Source organism: Eschrichtius robustus, chromosome 8, assembly GCF_028021215.1.
Source record: "Eschrichtius robustus isolate mEscRob2 chromosome 8, mEscRob2.pri, whole genome shotgun sequence".
Lineage (NCBI taxonomy): Eukaryota > Metazoa > Chordata > Mammalia > Artiodactyla > Eschrichtiidae > Eschrichtius > Eschrichtius robustus.
The window spans coordinates 47,664,901-47,681,498 of record NC_090831.1 but is presented as its reverse complement, the minus strand read 5'-3'; the positions used below and the strand labels follow the sequence as shown (position 1 = coordinate 47,681,498).

General features: G+C 34.3%; 1 pseudogene; it reads right to left on the bottom strand.

Moving 5' to 3' along the window:
- Nucleotides 1–228: 228 nt before the first annotated feature.
- LOC137768427 (protein piccolo-like) lies at nucleotides 229–15,237 on the bottom strand (annotated as a pseudogene).
- Nucleotides 15,238–16,598: the final 1,361 nt, after the last annotated feature.

Sequence of the window (16,598 nt, the reverse complement as noted above, 5' to 3'; positions counted from 1 at the left end):
GAAGTAAGTTGTGTGTCCAAATGCCAAAATGACACCACATGCACAGCACTAAAGGGGGTTAAAACTGGCTGTTTCTTTGGAAATGATGACTTTGGGAGATGGGGAGAACATTCATCTATCTCCATTGTTTGGCTGATGCCTCTTGGAAGTAACAGTGCACCTACATTTTTAAAGTCTCTGTACTCACTAAGTTCTTATATAATTCTATCATTTGAAATTACAGCAGTTAAGATGGGTGAATTGTTATGCTTTAATTGATATCTTAACTTCCAAAGGATTTCCAATAGTTTGAAAAAAGAATAACCCTATAAATTCTCTTATATCATATACACAGTGTGATCCAACAGAATGGACCCAACTGTGCTCCTTAATGAGGTAACATGGCCTCATTGAATATGCTTAGACATATATTAATACTACATACTTTTTGGAGAATATAAGAAACATTATTTTCTTTACAGATTTTTTTTCCCAAAAGACTAGAAAATTTCTCACATGGAAAGCTTCATTATTTCACATGCATAATTTATTAAAAAATTTAAGTGTAAATGGTTTTTTCATTTCCCCTAGGTTCTAGAACTTGACTGTTTGTTACATGACTCATCTGCCTAAATTTTTTTAGTGTTTTTCAGAGGTGAGACTCTCATTGCTAATCTGCTCAAAATGCTTATGTGTGTGCCTTTTTTTGGTGTAATGCCTGGAAAACTGGCAGCCACTTGTGCTTATAATTCCTGTATTCTAAAGGATATTTAAGTGCACACAAAAAGGACACACAACATAGTTTTGCCTGCACACATCACAGACACAGCTACCAAATACTATGAGCCAGGTTGGATGGATGGTGGAGACAAAGGAGAGACAGCCAGTTTTATTTCATTCTATGTAAATTAAAACAAAAAAGAACTAAATGAGAGAGAGCATATTTATGTATCGATACTGTTCCTACACAGACAAAGGGACAGAGAACAGAGGGAGCCGGGAATGCACAAAACAAAGCAAATGGGGAAGGACAGCAGGAAAGAAAGGCAACCGATGAACATTAAGCTGCCATGCTGAGGAATTTATTTGCGTCTTTTACTTGGTTGAAGGCGGAGTTGTTGCACGGCGGCTTTGGCAGAGGCTATAGCAGCCCCTGCATCTTCCAGGTGGGTCTGAGTGACGCTGGTTTTGCTTTGACTGCGAGATGGTCCATGAGAGCGGAGATGGCCTTCGGATGAGGATTTCGAGCTACCGGGACTACTATGGGATTTCTCAATGGTGGGAACCTGCATGTCTGGTTACAAAAGGGTAAGACATGAGTTAAAGTTGCTCCAGCGTTCCTCCTGTCAAGCTGGGTCTCACATAATTTGAAACCGTCTAAGATTTATGTTAATTCTGTTTCTTTTTTGGCACGTTTATACAACTTCTCACCATACAGCAATGTGATTCAACATTTGGGAGGAAAGACAAGAGGATGATAATCTTGAGAAGAGAGGTTTGAGAAGAGGAATACATTCTAAGTAGTCTCATATAAATGAATATATTAACTTATAGTTTCACCAAGCAACTCTGCTAATTCTAGTAGGGACCAGGTAAGAAACAATAGGCTGACACTGCCCCAGGAGGAGTTTTAAGTAAAATTCCTGGAGGAAGGTGTGTGAGTCACTGGGATACATGGAAGTGGAGACTGTATTATATCATCATCTCAGGTGATTTTACAGAATGTATATATAAGATCACACATTTACTGTGATAGTCATAGAGAGAGAGGTCTTTATACCAATCATCTTCCAGAATGTTAATTGGTGAAGAGTTGATCTGGTTAAGTGGAATCCAGAAATGATCTATACAACTCATCAGTAATCTATAGCACTTATTGTAGTCAGTGGTTTATTGTATCAACTCAGTGTCTTCTGGACATGACCTCAGTTTTTCATCTCTTAGAACACTTGCATTTCCAATCCAAATTGCAAAGAACCACTTTTCAATTAGCTGTACTTCCTGAGAAGAGGCGAAAAGGAAGGAATACTCAGATCCAATATAAAAAATTTTATTTAATACTTATAAATAGCTCAGCATATCCTGGAAAGATACTACATGGTTCTCTCATACAGGCAGTAACTCATCTGATGATGAAGATTACTGTTGTGTTGTAGGATAACTGGTTAATGAACCTCCCAGAGGAAAAGCTCATTCTAATGGGAAAGCTGTGCATATTGCCAAACCCAATGTATGATGCTGCAATTTAAAAATAATAATAATAGTTTAAAAATATCATATAGGGCTTCCCTGGTGGCGCAGTGGTTGAGAATCTGCCTGCCAATGGAGGGGACACGGGTTCGAGCCCTGGTCTGGGAAGATCCCACATGCCGCGGAGCAACTGGGCCCGTGAGCCACAACTACTGAGCCTGCGCGTCTGGAGCCTGTGCTCCGCAACAAGAGAGGCCACGACAGTGAGAGGCCCGCGCACCGCGATGAAGAGTGGACCCCACTCGCCGCAGCTAGAGGAAGCCCTCGCACAGAAACGAAGACCCAACACAGCCAAAAAATACATAAATAAATGAAAATTAAAATAAAAATACAGCTGCAATAAATGTCTTTGCAAATAAATTTGTAAAAAAAAAATCATAGAATTAGTTTGAATGCACCATTTAGGAATGGTTTAAGTAATTTTCAGCATACCAATTGTTTTGATGACATGAGGAAAATGTTTTTGATATAATTAAAAAGCAGAATGCAAAACTGTTTATGTCCATATATTACATATATGATTTATGAGTAAGAATATACATATGAAAAAATAGGGATTTAAACAGAAGAAACATGCATAAATGGTAATGATGATTATGTCTAGTCAATGAACTGTTGAGGATTTTTATGTTTTCTTTATGAAATACCCCAATGTATTTTATAAAATCATATTAACCTAGATTTTGAGAGATGAAAAAGACCCAATAGCTCATATAACCCAACCTCCTCCATTTTATAGGTTGAAAAACAGAGAACCAGAGAGGTGAAGATCACAAAGGCATCAACCTAATTATGGGCTGATCTGAGACTAAAACCCATTTCTCCTGATTCCATATCCATTACTCTTTGCATGATATTGTATTAAATATTTCCCAATATAATACCTTTCAAAAGATATTAAATATACAGGCACTCATATTCAAGAAGATACTGAGTGAATAAACAGACAAAAGCTTTTTTCTACTTGAAATATCTCTTACCCTTGGATGGGTCAGGGAAGATACCATGGCTTCTGCTTTTGATGACAGACGGCTTTGGGGACTGCTGGCTGCTTTGACTGGAATGGGACTTGCCATGATCAATGCTTTCAGTCTGTTCTTTGAGAGGATACCACCTAGGCGTGTTATCGAGGTGAGATGTGCTAGATTAATCAATCAATACCTGAAAAAAAGTGCAATAAGTGAATAAAATTTATGGATTAAGCTGTAATTCATTTGTTTTTTTTTTTCTGTGATCTGAAATTTATTCAAGGACGTAAGTCAAAGGATATAGTATAACCTTTAAGATGATGAAGTCTTCCTCATTTTTCTTCACCCATGATACTGAGAATGTCTTGTGCATACCAGATGCTGTATAAACATTTGGTTAAATCGAACTGTATGACGTCTCTATTAATTAAATTATTGGGAGACGATGCAAAAAGGTAGAGTCACAAGTCAATCTCTTTATGAAATAAAGTCTTCTTTTGTTAAATGGACACATGATATTCTTAAACTGGGCTAGTATTTTTTTTGCAGATTGTTTGATTTTAGTTACAAGAGGGACAAAATGAAAAAGAATGGCTAATTTTCAATTACTAACTTATTCCCTCTATTTTAAAACATACTTTAGTTCACATTTGAAAGAGATATTACCAACAGTTTACAATAAGAAAGCGCTGTGTCATGGTTTAATTGGCAATATTTTTTCTTTCTTAGTGGTACATAAACAGTGGTGCATTTTACAGTAGTTGGCATCTTAAATTTGAGCAGATATTAAAAAATAAAACCACACAATGGATATATGCTTTAGGTTCATGTGAACAATAAATTATAAGGACTTCAATAAATCAGATTTTTGAAATAGGACAATAAATCAGATATAACCATACTCTAGAGTAGTTCTGTCTAAGACCAAGATTAGTCCAAGTGGCTATACCACATGGAGCCTGCAGGTGAAGTTCAGATGATCTAGTTTTGATGGGAAAGAGGTATAGAGTGTAGGAACCAAACAAGACCTCATGTCACCCAGACTGCTCAACTGTTTTCTATTGTCTCTATCAAAAAGATATTGTATTTTCTAGGTGTTATATATTTTTGGAGATTCATTTTTTTAACATTAATTCATAACTTCTGCTTTAAGCAAATATCACTAAACCAAATATGTATTTTTGGAATATGATAGATGAAAGATATCACAGAATCTGACCATCCTGCCACATTTCATAATTAGGTTACATTCCTTGTGAATTTATAAAAATTGTTTTTACTGTTTTCTCCTACTTCTAGTTTTGCTTCTTAAAATATTTTGAGATGTTTTGTGGGACACTTAAAAGAAACAAGAATGTAAAATGTCACATCAAGTCATTCATACGTGCAATGAGGAATAGCAATTAATAAACTGAAAATGCATTTGAAAAAAATCCAGCTCATTTTATAATACAATAAATTTATCTCAAATCTTTTACATAATCATTTAGATTCACAGCATGATTATATAACTTTCTATCAAAACAATTAATATTTCATCTTGCAAATTAATTATAAAGTACAAGTGGTAAAGTGAAAATTATTTCTCCAGTTGCTATTCATCTATTCAAAGAGTCATTCATAAATAAATTCTATCCACCAAAGAATTTCATCCAGAAATAGTTATCTTATACACTTTAGAAATATGCTTTCCATAAAGATTTAATTGATGGTTTATAATGAAGCAAATTAAAAAAAGGAAACCATAGGCTCACCTCACCAAGAAAATCATTGGAAGAAAATCTATCATAATCCCAGACTGTCACCTCCAGTGTTTTCTTCTTGAGCTACAGTTCAAATCAAAATGTCATTAACCTCATTTCTCATCATAAATTTTCATTATACACATAAAATAGACTCATTTATATTTTCATTCCTTGAACTCTTTCCGCTTATGTAAAAATACTTTAAGTTTATATAAAACTGTACACTTACATTCAATATTATGTAAACTGTCAATCATTTTGTGGTCCAACCAAGTATTTGATCATAACATACCTCACTATTTTGCAAAAAAAGGGTGATTTTTACTTATTTCCTGTTATTCTACCCCTGCCCATTATTAAAAGTACCAAGCAGAATCTATATATACTCTTTAAATACATGAAATTCATAGGTTGCAAAAATATCTAGGTTATTCAGAGTATTTGGATTATAGTTTTTTGTTTCAGTAAATTGCCGAAACACATTAGTAGCACTGTCTAATTTCTGCAGGTGAATTTAACTTATTTTAAATTCAAGAACCCAGATCACAATTTATATCCAGCTTCAATTTCATAGTCAAATTAGAAATCTTCCAAAGGATAAATTAGAAACCTCATTTTGAAAGACAACTCATCTGTAAATTGTTTTCATGGATGTCTTCTTCCTATTCTATTTGTATTCTTTTCTCTCTGAATTCATCTTTATAAACCATCAGTTATTTTCTATTATTGATACAAAGTTATGACATGAAGATTTTCAGAAACACATTGATGCAACTTTGCTTAGAGTCATCTATTTGTTGTGATAATCCTTTACACTAGTCTTCTTCATGCTTTCTTCTGTACAGTTTAGTTGCACAATGCCAGATCCATAGGAAGGCTCAATTTAGAAAAGAGATGATCCCTAAATTGTTGCCAGGAGGGGTAATTCATTTCAGTGCATCTGAATCTTATTTCTTCTTTGTTTATGAAAGTCAAAATACAGCTAGTTGGAAAATATTTTCCCTCAAAATATGATAAACAAAGCCCAGTCTATTGAAATATTTAATTTTTAAATAGTCAGGGGAAAATGTCCCACTAGTCTTACTCATTTTGTTTATTTTTTAGCTGTTTTGTCAAAATGTGCACATTTTCTTTCACTGTACCTTCGAACTGCACCCAGTTCCTTTTACTGGCTATATTTCTTGCATGTATTTTACTTAATTTTTTTTGTTTGTATGGAAAAATTGATATGAATCACAATCTTTCAATAATTCTGTCATCACTATTTTTATATTAGCCTGAATCTGTCATATAGAAAATAATCATTGCATACCAGTTCCATGGAGATACTTTTGTAAATTACTGTTTGATTCCACTCAGGATTAAGACTTTTCTGAACATATTTAGTCCTTCTCTTGTACTCAGCACTGAATTGGAAAAAAAGAAAGAATTACCCTGATTATTTACCTTGACCGATGACTTCATAGTCAACCTGAAGGGCATGCAGACTTCTAAAGGTATTCTTTTTTAAACATCTTTATTGGAGTATAATTGCTTTACAATGGTGTGTTAGTTTCTGCTTTATAACAAAGTGAATCAGTTATACATATACATATGTTCCAATATCTCTTCCCTCTTGCATCTCCCTCCCTCCCACCCTCCCTATCCCACCCCTCTAGGTGGTCACAAAGCACCGGGCTGATCTCCCTGTGCTATGCGGCTGCTTCCCACTAGCTATCTATTTTACGTTTGGTAGTGTATATATGTCCATGCCACTGTCTCACTTTGTCCCAGCTTACCCTTCCCCCTCCCCATATCCTCAAGTCCATTCTCTAGTAGGTCTGTGTCTTTATTCCCATCTTACCACTAGGTTCTTCATGACCTTTTTTTTTTCCCTTAGATTCCATATATATGTGTTAGCATGCTGTATTTGTTTTTCTCTTTCTGACTTACTTCATTCTGTATGACACACTCTAACTCCATCCACATCACTACAAAAACTCAATTTCGTTTCTTTTTATGGCTGAGTAATACTCCATTGTATATATGTGCCACATCTTCTTTATCCATTCATCTGAAGATGGACACTTAGGTTCCTTCCATGTCCTGGCTATTGTAAATAGAGCTGCAATGAACATTTTGGTACATGACTCTTTTTGAATTATGGTTTTCTCAGGGCATATGCCTAGTAATGGGATTGCTGGGTCATATGGTAGTTCTATTTTTAGTTTTTTAAGGAACCTCCATACTGTTCTCCATAGTGGTGGTATCAATTTACATTCCCACTAACAGTGAAAGAGTGTTCCCTTTTCTCCACACCCTCTCTGGCATTTATTGTTGGTAGATTTTTTGATGATGGCCATTCTGACCGGTGTGAGATGATACCTCATTGTAATTTTGATTTACATTTCTCTAATGATTAATGATGTTGAGCATTCTTTCGTGTGTTTGTTGGCAATCTGTATATCTTCTTTGGAGAAATGTCTATTTAGGTCTTCTGCCCATTTTTGGATTGGGGTGTTTGCTTTTTTGTTATTAAGCTGCATGAGCTGCTTGCACATTTTAGAGATTAATCCTTTGTCAGTTGCTTCGTTTGCAAATATTTTCTCCCATTCTAAGGGTTGTCTTTTGGTCTTGTTTATGGTTTCCTTTGCTGTGCAAAAGCTTTTAAGTTTCATTAGGTCCCATTTGTTTATTTTTGTTTTTATTTCCATTTCTCTAGGAGCTGGGTCAAAAAGGATTTTGCTGTGATTTATGTCATAGAGTGTTCTGCCTATGTTTTCCTCTAAGAGTTTGATAGTGTCCGGCCTTACATTTAGGTCTTTAATCTATTTTGAGTTTATTTTTGTGTATGGTGTTAGGGAGTGTTCTAATTTCATACTTTTACATGTACCTGTCCAGTTTTCCCAGCACCACTTATTGAAGAGGCTGTCTTTTCTCCACTGTATATGGCTTGCCTCCTTTATCAAAGATAAGGTGATCATATGTGCATGGGTTTATCTCTGGCCTTTCTATCCTGTTCCATTGATCTATATTTCTGTTTTTGTGCCAGTACCATACTGTCTTGATTACTGTAGCTTTGTAGTATAGTCTGAAGTCAGGGAGCCTGATTCCTCCAAATATTTTGTTTTGAATCACTATGTAATCATCTCATCATCCTCATGTCTTTAACTGTATTTTAAGTTGAATGCACAATGACAATTTAAAAATATCTTGGATGCCTTTAGTTTTATTTTCGCTAAGGTATTTTTTTTAAAGAAAAGCTTTTAAGTGTTCTAACTAGAATACAATTTTAGAAATCTTAATCTCTCCTGAATGTGTGAGATAATTACATGAACTATACAGTAACGTCAATATCTTCTTGTCCTATAAATAATAATTTGATATTTAACCTTCCAATAGTTTTGCAACTGATCATGTCAGCAAAGCCAAATGGTCTTTCAATTCATTTTTTTCTATAAAAAGCTGAAATAACTGTACTGACTGAGGAAAGGATGAAAAATGGCTGTTGCTATAGCTGAGATTCCATGAACATTTGTTACCTTATATTTATAGTAGATTTTGACACTCTTGGTAAAGTAGAATACTTAATCTAGTTATGAAACAATCTTAATTAAATACAAATTCTTGGTTTATGTCAATAGCTTATGTTACAAATGATGAATGAAATCAAAACTTGTCCTCATTCATTATAACTTGGGGCATTTCAGTTTATCCTTGACTCTTCCATGCCCTCTGATCACCAGTTAGAAGCTTATATCTTACACGTTTAAGCATAACTTATTTTCAAAACTTATTCTAATTAAGTCTGACAAAACATTTATAACTGGCATCAACCAGCTAATGGGGTTGGAATTATTGCTATTTGTTATGAGCCAATGGTGCCCACATAGACAAAGCTTTTCTCTAACACTCACTGGCTTTTTCCAAATTTTCTGCCTAGAAAACAAACCTACTTGTTTGGGGTCCATTCATGTGCCTGGACTTCATAAACTGCCTTACCCTAAAGGTACTGCATCCTGACCCTGGACCTGTAGTTCTATTCCCAACTGTCGGCAGACCAACTCTTGTTATATTCCTGGTCCCAAGCATTGCCAAATTCTGGAATACCTACTATTGTTCCCCAGATGCTAATTTACTTATTCATTCTAGATAAAACTATTAAGAATCAAGCTCTAGTTCACCATTCACTTTTAGAGATGGGTCTACAGCCAAGTATCTTTTTTTCTCCCTCTGGCTTTATTCTCTTTCTTATCAGACATACACAAGGGCAATAATTTCCAACACTGACTGCATATTAGGATCACTTTGGGATCTGAGTTCCAAGGGTGGTAGGTGGGGCAACTAGCACGGCACCCACATACCCCTGCCCTTCACCCCCAAGGAGAGTCTTATTTAACAGGTCTGGGTTGAGGCTTGAACATCAGAATTTTAAAAATGATCTAGGTAAATCTAAAGTATTGCCAAGATTGAGAACCACTGAGAACCACTGAGCTCATATCTCCTAGGACCTCACATTTCAGCCACTGTGAACTGAATCCAATTTAAGAAATGAAGCAGCACTATTCTCATTTGTAACCAACCTATCTGAATGTACAAAAAAGAGAGTAGGATTTGACAATTTTGTCATTCAGCACAAAGTGCAAATAATTCTGGGGAAATGTATAGGCAATGATTCAAAGACACAGGAACTTTCATAGACTGTGGACAGAAAGTATACATTTGTACATATAATTTTTAGGTAAGTTTGTCTATGTCTAGTGAAGTTTATGTACTCAAGTACCCAGAAAATTCCACTTTGACTTAATTCCACTTCTACTTTAGAGAAATTCTCCCACATGTACAAAAGGAATTTGTTAAAGAACATTCATTGCAACATTGTTTCTAATAGTGTGTTAATAATATAATAAATACATTATGATATATTTATTCAATGAAATTTAAGCAGCAGTTAAATTAAATGAAATACACCTTCATTTATCAAGATAGATAAATCTTAAAAAACATCTTAAGCAAATAATTTGCAGAAGTAAACCTATCATGATATAAAGTTAAAATTACATGAAATAATACTGTAAATTATTTATGTCTACTTGTATATATGTATGACAAACATTAATATCATAAGACAGCTTGGGAATTATAGATGTTAAACTCTATTTTGTGGTTATCTCAGGAGGACAGGGGAATGGTTTCAGAGTACTTCAAGGGTATCTGTAATATATTTTTTATTAAAAAATACCTGAAGCCAATATAGCAAAATGTTACGATTTGTTAAAATTGGATAGCAAGAACACAAGTATTTGTGACAGTATTTTCTATAATTTTCAGTAAGTTTAAAATATTTTATAACAACATTCAAAATTATTTTAGCAAATTATGTCTCTTTATACTTCATGATTTTGATTCTTTAAATTAATGACATAAGAAGAATGAATATGACCACTTTTAAGTTAATATCCAACTTTGGTTGCTACTTTAGAATTCATGGCTATTCCTGTAGTAGGTATACTAAGAAAAAAACACATTGTGTAGTATGAGCTTTAAAGTTTCTATTTGTTTTGGACTTAATTATCTAAGTGGTGAGATCATGGGAAAAACATATTAAGGATAAGATTCATAATACAGTGAACAGTGGTAAAATAGTTACTTTTTTCAAATTCTGAAAAATTGAATGCACAAAATTTTAAAATAAGATTGAAGATGGAAATTAATGTCAAAGGCAAACTCATGTATTTTTACTAAAATACTAGATATGTCAGTATATATTAAAATAGCCTGAACTATTGAAATGTCTTCAAAAAGATGTATTAGTCAACATGTTTTCTTAATTTATAAATATTAATAATTGTTATATTTCACATGCATACTTTAGTCATTTTTTTCACCCATATGTAGCAAAATTATTGAATGCCAACTCTTCACCAGGAATTATGCTCTATCAAAATGTACAACTGCAAAACTCTTAATTGTACTGACATACCATTATGTCATGAGAAGCACTTTATAAAGTAAGCACATTGAAATAATAACAGCTAACATTTACGAAATGCTACTTTTTCACAGTCAGAGTTCTAAGTGCTTTTCATGTGTTACATTATTTAACCCTCAAAGCAACTCTATGAGTCCAGTATTATTTATTATCCTATTTTATAGCTGATAAGAACTGAAGCTCAGAGGAATTCAGGCATGTTGGCAAGGTTGCATAGTTATTAATTCATAGGACCAGGTTTCAAACACAGGGAAACTAATTTCTTGCTCTGAAACATGGGCTATATGAACTCAACTGATGAGGCCCATCATAAAATTTCTTAATTGCAGGTTTCATTAGCTGAAGTGTCTAGTTTGTCTTCTTTATTTTACAGTCAAAAACTGTACACTTCAAATTAAATGTTTTATATATACAACATAAATTATTTATAGTGTGTGTATATATACACATATCGAAAATGAGGACAGCTTTAGAGTTGCCTGGGGAAATATTGAATGGTATATCCTAAGACTAAGAGAGTGCTGTGGAACAACTAGGGATAATTATTATAAAAATTTACTTTTGCTCAGATACACTCACATATAACCCCAATTAGTTGGGAAAAATCTAGATGTTCACTTTACTAGGTTATCTTAATCTTACTAATAAGTTTGAATCTCTAGTTCTCTCAAGACTCAAGGTCTGTGTCCTTTAGGGTTAACGAGGGTAAACACACCTTTCTCCTGATCCTGCCTCTACCAGCCCTGGTTGACCTGTGTAAATGCCAGTGAGATCCTTTGCAATCTTTTCACACTTGAATTTCCTGACACGCAGAGATGGCCACACAAAGCTCTTCCTTCAAGAACCCTTGTTTCATAGCTACCATGTACTGATCATCTTGGGCATGATGTCAATGGGCTGTGTTCCCACTTTACACAATTGAAAACTCCACAGTTCTCATTGCCATATCAAAATCTGTGGATTTACAAGTTGAAGGTGGCCAGGTAAGCAGAGGGATTCTGGAATGTGAGCAGAAATCCAGGCTGAGAAATAAGTGGAGTTCCTTTTCCTTTCCTACCATGTCTGGTAAACACGCTACAATCCCTCATGGGAAGACTGCAATAATTACATTATTCTAGGACAGTTAAGCCATATGTAAAATCAGAGAAGTTTTTTAATAAAGGAAAATAAAAAGTCAATTAATCAAGATGGAACACGGTGCTTATCAAAGAAAAATCTAGGGACTTCCCTGGTGGTCCAGTGGTGAAGACTTTGCCTTCCAATGCAGGAGGCGTGGGTTCGATCCCTGGTCAGGGAACTAAGATCCCACATGCCGTGGGGTGCGGCCAAAAACTTAAAAAAAAAAACAAAAACAAAAACAAAACTAAACCTTTATTTCCTTAAAGTTTTGACTAATTTCTTTTTTCTTTCTTTCTCTTTTTTATTATTGGACAATCATTTTCTCATAGGTAGATATGATTTTAAGGCTGGCAGAAAAAGGTACTTAAAATTCAATTACCCTCTCCTAAACCAGCAGAATAAAAACAGTTCTCTGAGTTTCTCTGTAAAAAAAATTGAGAAAGAAGAATGGAATATAATGGCTTGTTTGTTCTTAACTTTCATAGAATTATCTAAAGTACTGAAGGTCTTCATTTGTATTTGGTTTTTCTTGATTGGAAAAAATACATATGTATTTCTTTATTGAAAAAATATATAATGAGTCCAATAAAGATATATATATATATATATGTGTGTGTGTGCATGTGCGTGCGTGTGTGTGTGTGTAGTTTTTTTCAAAATTACTCCTCTGAGGATGTTGCCTTTAATTTAGAAAGAAGCAAAGAGCATATCCCATTTTATAAGCTCTGTTTTTCTGTATGCAATAGTGCATTTATGGGCTGTCACTTGATTGTCCTCTGTGCTCCCTGAGGTCTGACACTATGGTTGTGTTCTCAATTCCAACCCCAGCACAGAGTCTGGAGAAGTCTGTGCTAAATAAATGGTTTTTGGATGGATCTTTAAAACATGTTTGTACTTCTCTTTTTCCTTTAAAATCTATTGAAATAAAAAGTTTTGGCCTTCAAATTGTAAATACATACACACCTGAATCTGCTTTACATTCTTTCCAGAGGAAATAGTTTGAGATGCTAACAAGGGTGTTTAGAGAAAGTCCAGCCAGGAATTAGGCTTCCAGGTATCATGACAGCAAAAATCAGCTTCAGTCATGGCAAAATCTCATTAGTGGGAAAAAAAATCTGTACTTTGTCCAACAGTGTGATGAGAGAAAACCACAACGAAATCCTTCAGATATGCTCATTTCCATTTCTTAATTATCCGGGGACAAGTTTTGAGTTCATGGACTCTTCAGGCTATTTCCCTGTCTTTCTTTCACCTCCTCTCGGCTGACATTTGGGCTGTCAGAGCTTTTGAGTATCTTGATTAAAGGATGGCAAGAGGAAATGAAAGGAGACAAGAAAACTGGACCAGTGAAATTATTTTAGTTAACACAACATTTTAAAAAAAGATTTAAGAATGAAGGATGTATTACACTTATTATTGAAGAAAAGTTGTTTGATTTTCTATATAGTGTTGTTAAATAATTTGGTGTAATTCTGTAGCCCAAGCATGCTGCATTTCTTTTTTGCAGGGATAACTGACCATTGGCTACATGAAGTTTATTATACATATTTCTAGCAATAATAGCAACTGCCATTTATTGAGAGCTTATTACGTGCCGGACATTATGCTTATCATTTTTGGTACATTCTCCCTGTGTTTCACAAAAACCCTGGGAGGGGGGCTATTATGATTCCTAGGTGGAAGAGGAAATAGTTTTAGAGAAACCTCACAACTTCTAAGTGGCAGGGCTGAAATTCAAATCCAAGTTCTTAAGGACTTCACTCATTGGCCTCCTCAGCTTAACTTACAATGTCAGTACCTCATCAGTATAATTCCTTTTCACATTGACAATTCTCGAAGAGATGATGAAAGTGATTTCAAGATGAAAAATATGATGAGAAAGTGACTCTAGATCTTCTAAACTGTAATCTAATACATCCCAGAATATTCTGACCATTATTTACATTTACAGAAAACATATTCTCTTCTAAGTTAAATATAGGCAATCATTGTCATTCTGACAATTTCCCCATGGTTTCTCTGGATAAAAGAGAGGAAGCTTCTGAATAAAGTGAATGATAACGTCTGTTGTAAAATGACACTATTTCTTTGAAACAAAACTCATTTCGTGTATCAGTCTGAGAGATCTGGAGATGAGAGAGCCAGTCATAACAAGAAACCTTTCTCAGTAACAAATTTTACTGGTTGCCATAATTATGTGGTTTCAAAGAAACAGAAAGTTTCTGGGCACCAGAAATGTTGTAGTGACTAATACTATTCTTTGAGATATTTAAATATCTAAGCCTTTACAAATCAGAAACTTCCTCTTTTGGGCAACAGCTTGTCAGGTTTAGTAAAGATGCTGAATTTTAATGTCACAGACAAAAATCCTGTACCACTAATATTCTGGGTGGGACTAAAATTCCCATCACCCTGTTGCTACAGGTGGTACAAGATTCATCTCCCCAACTAAATAACACATTTAATTTATAATGCAATGAGATGTGCAAAAAAATGCTTTTGGCTATGTGTTAAGAAATATCCTTAGCTGACAATGTAATGATGCAACATGCTCTAGCAGAAAACAGACAAACCAAGGAGGTTGCTCTTATGCTGTTGCTAACACCCTAGAGCAGGCAGATTATGATATCCTATATTGCACAGCAATAATTTTGTGGTACAGAAGGTATAAAGGCATGAAGATGTTTCAATATCAGGTCTAAGTGAGGGTAAAAGACCAGACAGCTATCATCTTTAAGATGAGATACACACCTAGTACTGGTCATCCAGAAGATCAGTTAATTCCTTTTGAAAAATGACTAGATTTTTTTGTTTGGTTGTCATAGAAGACTCAGAAAAATCTGAGCCATGATTTTTGCATGAGAAGCTAAAGTGAATTTTAGCAGACAAATTATAAATGAAAAATTTAGTTATATCTAATTTCAAAGTGATAGTTCCTTATTCATAACTTCCTATGTTTTTACTCTTTTCTACTTTTCTGGGCTCCAATGCACATACCTGCTACACATATTTAGTAATGTTGTGGTCAGAATAGTCTGCTATTAGCCTAATTCAATTGATACCAACATGTAGAAAAATAAAAATTATAGCCGAAGTTGAACTGCAGGTGAATGTACTTAAAAGGCAAACAGGAGAACTCTAGACATTTCATTGAAGTGTGACACTGAAAGAGAACCAACTCTACCTTGCATTCTGGACAACCATGACTTGACTGCATTGATTCCAAGAGCGAGAATGAAGGATACAGCAGGAAAGTAGGAAAGACAGGAAGAAAAAAGTTAGGAACATAAATAAGGAAGAAAATGTGAGAATAAAAACTAGATGAGCTATACCATAATATATTAACAACATGAGGCAGAAAATAATCTTAGAAGTAAAGTGAAAATAATACCTCACAAGTGTAGTAAATTCCAAGGTCTTGGCCACTGTAATAATTAGGAGTAATTTAATGAAAGGGCTAGGAATTGAATACGAGTAGCACAATAGCCTGCTTTTTGGTCAAATTCCACCCAGAAGGCATGTTTTGTTTGACAAATGGCATGGGGATAGCTTTAGGTGGGACCTCACTCTTCATTTCACTATAGTTCCCACCCTTCTTTCTCTGTTACCTACTGCAGAATGGACTGACATATTCATGCCACCTGCCTGACCTTTCCAGTTATTCAAGTTTGCAATAGTCTAATTGAAACATATTCTGTAACAAATAAAAGATAACCACTCTCTTATAGTATAAAAAGGTGATACTAAAGGATATTAAAGAAGATAAAAAATAAAAGACAGTGCTTTATTTTCGTTCATTCATTAGCAAAGGCTGATTAGAGATATACCCGTAGCAGTCATTTCCTCTTGTCTCATAATAATGTCATTAGATAACACTGAAGGTCTAATGACCCAAATCAAAGGCAGAATGAAGTTATCAGTTTGTTATATTCATGTTAAAAAAAATAGTGGTGGGATGAGGGATAAATAAGGAGTTTGAGATTAGTAGATACAAACTACTACATACAAAATAGATAAATAACAAGGTCATACTCTGTAGCACAGGAAACTATATTCAATATCTTCTAATAAACTATAATGGAAAAGAATATGAAAAAATATACATATATATGTATAACTGAATCACTTTGCTGTATATTACAAACTAATGCAACATTATAAATAAACTATACTTCAAAAAAGTAGACAAATTACAGTTATAACTACTACATAAAGACATAAACTAACATAAAATTAAAACTTCCCTTTCCTGTTCTATATGGATAGTTGGTAATGTCTGAATTAAATTCATTTCGGCCTGCAGAATTCTCTTTGTATTTCTCAAAGGGCAATTCAGCTGGGGAAAATGTGTTTCTCAGATTGGTTTTTCTGGCAATGTCTTATTAATTTATTTAACATCTTTACTGACACAGGCCGAAAATACTACACTGCAGCACTATTTACCCTAGCCAAAACTTGGAACAACCAAAATGTCCATCAACAGATGAATGCACAAAGAAGTGGTCCATGTACACAATGGGATATTACTCCGATAAAAAATATAAATTAAATATAAAAAACAAACAT